The 7,901-nt window shown below is 42.8% G+C and overlaps 1 non-coding gene across 3 annotated transcripts; it reads left to right on the plus strand.

The window, feature by feature from the left end:
• Window positions 1-445: 445 nt before the first annotated feature.
• On the plus strand, window positions 446-5,295 carry LOC112077529 (uncharacterized). 3 transcript variants are annotated; one of them, XR_011478167.1, is made up of 4 exons: window positions 446-555; window positions 706-849; window positions 1,147-1,295; window positions 5,078-5,295. It is a non-coding gene; the product is annotated as an uncharacterized protein (transcript). The 3 variants fall into 3 exon arrangements; XR_011478169.1 differs by lacking the exon at window positions 5,078-5,295 and adding an exon at window positions 2,203-2,725; XR_011478168.1 differs by lacking the exon at window positions 5,078-5,295 and adding an exon at window positions 1,495-1,509 and having other exon boundaries at window positions 1,147-1,411.
• Window positions 5,296-7,901: the final 2,606 nt, after the last annotated feature.

Below are 7,901 nucleotides of genomic sequence, written 5' to 3' on the forward strand. Positions count from 1 at the left end.
GTGGAAAGGGGTCAGAGGTTAATCTAGTTGATGATCCCTGGGGTACAGGGTCAGAGGTGAATCTAGTTGATGATCCTGTGGTACAGGTCAGAGGTTATCTAGTTGATGATCCATGTGGTAAGGGTCAGAGTTAATCTAGTTGATGATCCATGTGGTACAGGGTCAGAGGTTAATCTAGTTGATGATCCTGTGGTACAGGGTCAGAGGTTAATCTAGTTGATGATCCCTGTGGAAAGGGTCAGAGGTTAATCTAGTTTGATGATCCTGTGGTAACAGGGTCGAGGTTAATCTAGTTGATGATCCCTGGGGTACAGGGTCAGAGGTGTGTTCCTCCCTACCATCTCTGCCATTGAGGGCATGTAGGGTAATCTGATCCTAGAACTGTGGTTAGGGGTGACTTGGACCTCCAACCAGTGTTTCATCATCTGATGTCACTCTCTCTCATCACAGCAGCGTACCCTGCTGCCTATGGATTGGTCGGCCAGCATTTTCCACAGCAACCTACCCTGGTTGCCCAGCAACARCAGCAGCCCCAGCAACAGCAGCAGCGAGAAGGTGATATCACTTCCTGTCTCTCAGACAGCACCTGTTGTGTGTGTGTGTGTGTCTCAGATTAGTGTGCGTGTGAATCACAGATCCTCATGAATATTTGTGTGTGTGTCTCTCCGTCACAGACCCTAACYTGTGTGTGTATTCCTCCCCTAGGGCCGGAGGGTTGTAATATCTTCATTTACCACCTGCCTCAGGAGTTCAGTGACAGTGAGATGCTCCAGATGTTTCTGCCCTTTGGAAACGTCATCTCAGCTAAAGTCTTTGTAGACCGCGCCACCAACCAGAGCAAGTGCTTCGGTAAGACAGAGAGAGAGGGATTGGAGGGGGAGAGATAGGAGAGAGGCAGGGATGGGTGAATAGTGAGTATCCAGGAGGAAAGGAAAGAAAGGAGGAACGGAGGAGAAATGGAGGGAGATAAGAGAGAATTGCAATTCCACCTGTTGCWATGATCCATGATGATCATAACTCACAGTTGCTGGTAGCATACTGTATGACCGTATCTCTGTCTGTTGCAATGTGATTATACATGTTATATTACATTTCAGAATGTTTCTCTCTCTGTTCCCTCTTCCTCTCTCGTTCCTCCCTCCCCAGGTTTTGTGAGTTTTGACAACCCATCCAGTGCCCAGACTGCCATCCAGGCTATGAATGGGTTCCAGATCGGCATGAAGAGACTCAAGGTGCAGCTGAAACGACCTAAAGACGCCAACCGCCCCTACTGAAGGAGAGAGAGAGAGAGAGYGGTGAGAAGTGATAGGGGCTGGGAAAGAGAGAGGGAGGAGAAAGAATGTGTGGATAGAGGGATTGAGGAATGGGAGGCAATAAAAGGGAAGAAGGGAATGGGGGGAGGGACTGGAGGGTAGAAGAGAAGGTAGGAGAGAGGAGGTAGAAGAGAGGAGGGAGGAGAGAGGAGGGTAGGAGAGAGGAGTATGGGAGAGGGAGGTAGAAGAGAAGGTAGGAGAGAGGAGGGTAGAAGAGAGGAGGGGAGGAGAGGAGGGTAGGAGAGAGGAGTATGGGAGAGATGAGGTAGAAAGAGAGAGGGAGTAGGAGCAGGAGAGAGGTGGGAGGAGGAGAGGATGGGAGGAGGAGGAGGGAGGAGGAGGAGAAGGAGGGTAGAGGAGAGAGAGAGGAGGGTAGGAGAGGAGGATAGGGAGAGAGGGGGGTAGGAGGCAGGGAGAGAGGCGGAGAGGGAGAGGAGGGTAGAAGAGAGGAGAGAGGAAGAGAGGAGAGAGGAGGGTAGAAGAGAGGAGAGAGGAGAGAGGAGGGTAGAGAGTGAAGTCGGGGAGGCGTGTAAGAGAGAAGTGATGGGAAGGAGGAGGGATAATTGGGTTTGGGGAGGAAACAGGAAAGAATGACAATGGAGTTTATGCAAGCTGCTGTCAATGCTTTCTACAATGCTGATTGGTGAAAGGGCTATATGACAAGAGTGGGCGGGATCTTAAATAAGCAGTGCATATGTGGTAAAGAATATTAAACACATGAAATAACAAAAAATGCTTTGTAGGTAGTTAAATCATTTAGAGATATTGTAGCCAAATTAATCAAAACTAAATTATTGAAATATTGTTATCCAACTTTATATTTTTTATTTATTTTTATTTTCTGATGTTTTTTAATCTTTTCCTGAAACAACAACATACCTCACCCGAGATCCTCCCGTCCAATCATAATTCGCGGGATCCCATCACTATGGTTACCTAGCGACCGATAAAGCCCCGACCCCCCTTCCTCTCACGGTTTGTAAGTTGATTGGTTGGCCTGTGTCTGGGTTGCTGTGGAGGTGGATTGCCTGTGCTGGTTGCCCTTGGCGTTTTTTTGTTTGTTCCGTCGCCCCGAGCAACCGGCCATGCACTGACCTGCATGCCCTGTTGCCGTGGTGACCACAGACTGTGTTTGGTGCATTGTGACTTTCTTTTGTATTGACCTGTGCACATACTGATCAATAACTGTCAATAACTGGGACCTGATTCATTAAGTATCAATTGATTCGATTGAATATCCGCATTGACTGATGGATAATTGTATTGGATATTTGGATAAATTCTGTATTAATGGTCGTTGTTTTTCCGCAGTTTAGTTTTTGATCAGTTTCTGTAGTGTTCTGTTTGGTGTCATTATCATTATAGTGCTACTGTATATTTGGCGGAGACTGAGGTGGGCAAGGGGCTGTGTGTGTGTGTTGTGTGGTGTGTGTGTGGTGTGTGTGTGTGTGTGTGTTGTGTGTGTGTGTGTGTGTGTGTGTGTGTGTGTGTGTGTGTTGTGTGTGTGTGTGTGTGTGTGTGGTGTGTGTGTGAGGGTGGCCAAAGTTAACTGTGTGATTACAGTAGGTTTATGAATGTTTTCCTACAGTCTCTAATCAGGCCATTCAGTGTGTAATGAGGTAACAGGTAATGGGGCCCCTTCATGTGTTGTTGGGTTTTAAAGTACAGATTTACACCTAAACTATCCAGCTAGCCTAACTCCCAGTTCCAGTCTAGTCCAGCCCAGCTCAGTCCAGTCCAGCCCAGCCTAGTCCAGCCCAGCCATCTGCATTCGGTGCTGATCATAGCCTATGTGGATATAGAGGTGGGTAACCCCTTTGTAAGGAAAATTGTGTGAAATTATTTAGCATGTGAGTAAGCTAAGCAATGAATTGTAATAACTCCCCATAACAGCACCACATTCCTAGGATAAGTCCAAGTCCATCTCATAGTTTAAAGAGCCTTCATCACCTGGTCGCATTTCCTTCATCTGCACTGAAACCAAATAATAGGTGAAAACAATATGGTGGAAGATGAGCAGATGAGCGTAGAGAGGAAAGAGACAGGGAGAGGAAGTTACTTCAGACTATTCAGATGCACACTGGACTTGTGGACCTCTGATGACACTAAACTCTGCTGATCTGGATTCTGATTGGTAGGCTGTGTGTCCTTGGCTTCTGATTGGTAAGACTGTGGACTGGCCTGACTTTCTGATTGGTGTCTATTTCCCCTTCTTTTCTACCAGTCTATTTCCCCCTCCTGTATATCTCTTATCACTCATCATCCATCTCTCCTTTTCCTCCTCTTTCTCTCCTCTTTCTCTCTCTTGCTTCCTTTCTCTCTCCCCTTCTCTCACCCCCCTGGCCGGTGTTTTGGGTAATGGTTTGTGGTTGTGATGTGCTCTTGCCTCTTGCCGATTGGAAAACAGACTTAAACTATAGGATTCTGGAGAATTAATATACATGGGGAAAATTGTCTCTTGGTTAGGGTAGAGGTTACCCATAGAGCCAGATCTAGGATCAGCTAACCTGCCCCAAATCAAAACTTAACCATATGGGAGAAAACACAAAACTGACCTTAGGATCAGTTTATCTGAATAATCTAAATAATAACATTAAAAGACTACAAATTAAGAAAAATATTGTAATTGCTTTAATTTACATGAGAAGCTACCACACAGAATTCTAGGCTACTTTGTGACTAAGGGAGACTGTTACCCAGATATTCTATACTGCAACTGCCAGAGAGTGATGCATGTTGGGAACCTTGCTTGCCGTGATCTAAGACACAAGTACAACGTGTGCGTGCACGGACACACACACACACACACACAGACATACATACACAATTACAGAAAAGGCAAAAGGCCTCCGCAAATGACAACAACAACATTCATGGATATTTCACTGTGTTGAGTTGCATGCCTGGACACTCTGTGTGTCTATGTGTAAAAGCACCATGACTTATCCCTGTTGAAAACACAGAGGTTTACTATAGTAACCAATGATGCAGACTTAGTAGAGGTAAACTGTTTTGTGCAAATGGTTTCTGGTGATAGATTATTTTGTTGGAAATGTCATCCAGATGAGGGATGAATTGTTTCCATACTGTTATTTCTTTGTTTTCCTGATATATAGAGGATTATAATAGAGGTTAACCACAAGACTATATTCCATGTCCTAACAAAGCTCTCTCTCTCTCTCTCTCTCTCTCTCTCTCTCTCTCTCTCTCTCTCTCTCTCTTCCTCTCTCTCTCTCTCTTCTCTTCTCTCTCTCTCTTCTCTCTCTCTCTCTCTCTCTCTTCTCTCTCTTCTCTCTCTCTCTCTCTCTCTCTCTCTCTCTCTCTCTTCTCTCTCTCTCTCTCTCTCTCTCTCTCTCTCTCTCTCTCTCTCTCTCCCTATCTCTCACTCTCTCCCTTCTCCTCTCTCTCTCTCACTCTTCTACTCTTTCCTCTCACTCACCCTCCCTTCTCCTCTCTCTCTCTCTCTCTTCTCTCTCTCTCTCTCTCTCTCTCTCTCTTCTTTCCTCTCTCCTCTTTCTCTCTCTCTCTCTCTCTCCCTCACTCTCTCTCTCTCCTCTCTCTACCTCTTTCTTCACTCACTCTCTCTCTCTCCTCTCACTCTCTCTCTCACTCTCTACCTCTTTCTCTCACTCAACTTCTCTCTCACTCTCACTCCTCTCTCTCGCACTCTCTCTACCTCTTTCTCTCACTCACTCTCTCATCTTCTCTCTCCATCTGTCCCCAACCCTCCCTCTCACTCTTCTTCCTTCGCTCTTGCAGTGAAGTTTTCAGACTCCGGCCGTGGTGGAATCCCAGCGTGCATTGCACTCAGACCTACTACCTTTCTTTTGAGCGACGGGGAACAGGCAAACACACACACACACCACACACACACACGCACACACACATTGCACTCTAAAAGGACCAAGCACAGATATTGACCAATGTACATATTATAGTCCTCACACACACAACACTCACATACTTTCAAATAACATATATGTCAGTAATCGTACCCATTGAACTGGACTCAGTTTGAAATGGTTTTTGAGGAGTTGTTCTGGTAGTGTGTAGGGCAGTGAAGATAACACACATACACGAACCCAGGAAGTACTTACTAAAGTCATTGATGAGATGATGAATAATGGTGATATATCACTTCTTTGGACCAGAACATGTCATATTACATGACTATTTACATGTGTAATAACATGATACAAATAGGGAAGGCCTCCATTTCGTAATAAAAAAAAAGGAAACAGGAAAAATATTGAGACAAAATGATTAGTTTAGAGAAACTTTGGAGAGAGATCCTATGGCCTGTAAATAATTTAGTTTAAGAAGAGTAACATTTAGAACTTACAAAAAAAACGCAAAAAGAAAGAGTACTTTAGATAAATCACTGAAAAATGACACAATATTATTACTATTATTGTTATTCATTATTATTATCTTGTTAGGGATATTGTATTAGAAATAAAGAAAGGGAGAATCACAAACATATTTTCAATTTCTACTTAGATTTTAGGATAAATTGGTGGAGGGACTGCACCTTTTCTGAGAGGTTTAAATATTTTAACAATTTTTTATTTATTGGCTAATTTATCAATTATTTTTGTTAATAGGGAGCAATGATGAAGGGTTTAAAGGGGTTACGAGTTTCTGATTTTAGAATTTTTTAGAGCACAAAAAAGGGTCTGTTTCTGTCAGACTCTGTCAGAGTAATTATAATTATGAATGAATTATTACAACAATTTATTTATTTCTTATTTATTGAGTCTGTTTTTGATCCAATCTCTTTTTAAGTTAAATAAAAAGTATTATACATCAAATACGTTTTTCGTGATTTATGGTGTGTGTGTGTTTGTGTAGAGAGAGAGAGGGGAGATAGAGGGGAGAGAGAAGAGAGAGGGGGAGGGAGAGAGGAGAGTGCAAGAGTGAGGACAGAGGAGAGTGCGAGAGAGAAGCGCGTGAGAGAGAGGTGAGGGGAGAAGGAATAGTTAAAATATGTAAAAGAGAGAGAAGGAACAGTACAGATTGTAATTGACCAGTAGAGGGCGAACCAGCACAGATCCCAGTCTCCACCTCGGTAGGTGTCTCTCGCAGAGAGGTTCTGGTAGATATGGTAGGTAGGCTATAGCCCTGCCCCAAACCACCGGTAGTTATCTAGGTTGATGTGTTCAAGGGTGAGAGAGTTTATCAGTCATTCTTTATGAGAGCCTAAGTGTGCATGGTGTTTATAAATAGTTGGGAAAGCTACTGCATGATGGCTATGTGATTGTAATCACATCACAGTCAAAGGTTGGCTCTGCACTGAAGTCTGAGGTGGTGAGTTCACTTAATAATATTTAGCCTAAATGTGCATTAAATAATGTAGTTAAACCTGTCTGCAATACATATCTCAACTTCAATATATAAATATAATAACATAATAACATAAGGTATGAGCTACATGAGTAGCTTAGGCATACACAGCAAATTCTCTAGTGTTAAATCAACACTGGCCAGTGTCTATACGGGTCCACACTTTTGAGTGTTAAATTATTACTGTGCTAGTGCTGACGCTGTTACACTTCCTGGTCCCTTCCTTTATGCAAATTATTTCACAGCTATTCTTTCAAAATAATATTTATGTATTTATTGTAAGACACATATTGGTGTAACTCAATAAATCTAACTAACTGATTGGATTAGTTAAAAAATATATATGTTATTTATCTTTGTGTAGCATAAGATGAATCAATCAATTAGTGTAATGCAAAAACACAGTTATTAAAAATTGGTTAGGTCAGGGTGTGACGAGGGTGTTATGTGTGTTTTTGTCTTGTCTAGGGTTTTTTGTATGTCTAGGTGTGTGTGTGTCTAGTCTAGACATATGTAGGTCTATGGTGGCCTAGATTGGTTCCCAATCAGAGGCAGCTGTTTATCGTTGTCTCTGATTGGGGATCATATTTAGGTTGCCATTTTCTAGTTTGGTTTGTGGGTTATTGTCTATGTGATGTTGCATGTCTGCACTCATTGTTTATAGCGGTCACGTTCGTGTTTTTGTAGTTTCGTTTGTTCAGTGTATTTCTTTATTAAAAGAAGTATGTATTATAATCACGCTGCGCCTTGGTCTCCTCACTACGACGTTCGTGACAAAAACAATCCTAAAAAAATCTAGTTGCTGTAGGCATGCTGGGAAATATGATAATGATGGACGTGGTTTTGATGGGAATGTTTTATTCTCCACTGAGTAAAACTGACACAATCAAACTGTCACACTCAACACTAGTAATTAACACCAACACTGGGGTTCTTTTACACCAATGAGTGTTAATTGCACTCTTAGAGAGTTAACGCCTGAATCAACATTATAAATGTTATACTGAAAAATGAGCAGTGCCCTGCCCTGAACCTTAGACAATGTCACTAGCCAGCTACCATCCGGTACTCTACCCTGCCCCTTAGAGACTGGTGCACTATCTACTGTACATAGAGTCATTGAACACTGGTCACTTTAATAATGTTTACATACTGTTTTACCCACTTTACATGTACAGTGCATTCGGAAACTATTCAGACCCCTTGACTTTTTCCACATTTTGTTACGTTCCAGCCTTATTCAAA

Source organism: Salvelinus sp. IW2-2015, unplaced genomic scaffold (genome assembly GCF_002910315.2).
Source record: "Salvelinus sp. IW2-2015 unplaced genomic scaffold, ASM291031v2 Un_scaffold4657, whole genome shotgun sequence".
NCBI classification, from domain to species: domain Eukaryota; kingdom Metazoa; phylum Chordata; class Actinopteri; order Salmoniformes; family Salmonidae; genus Salvelinus; species Salvelinus sp. IW2-2015.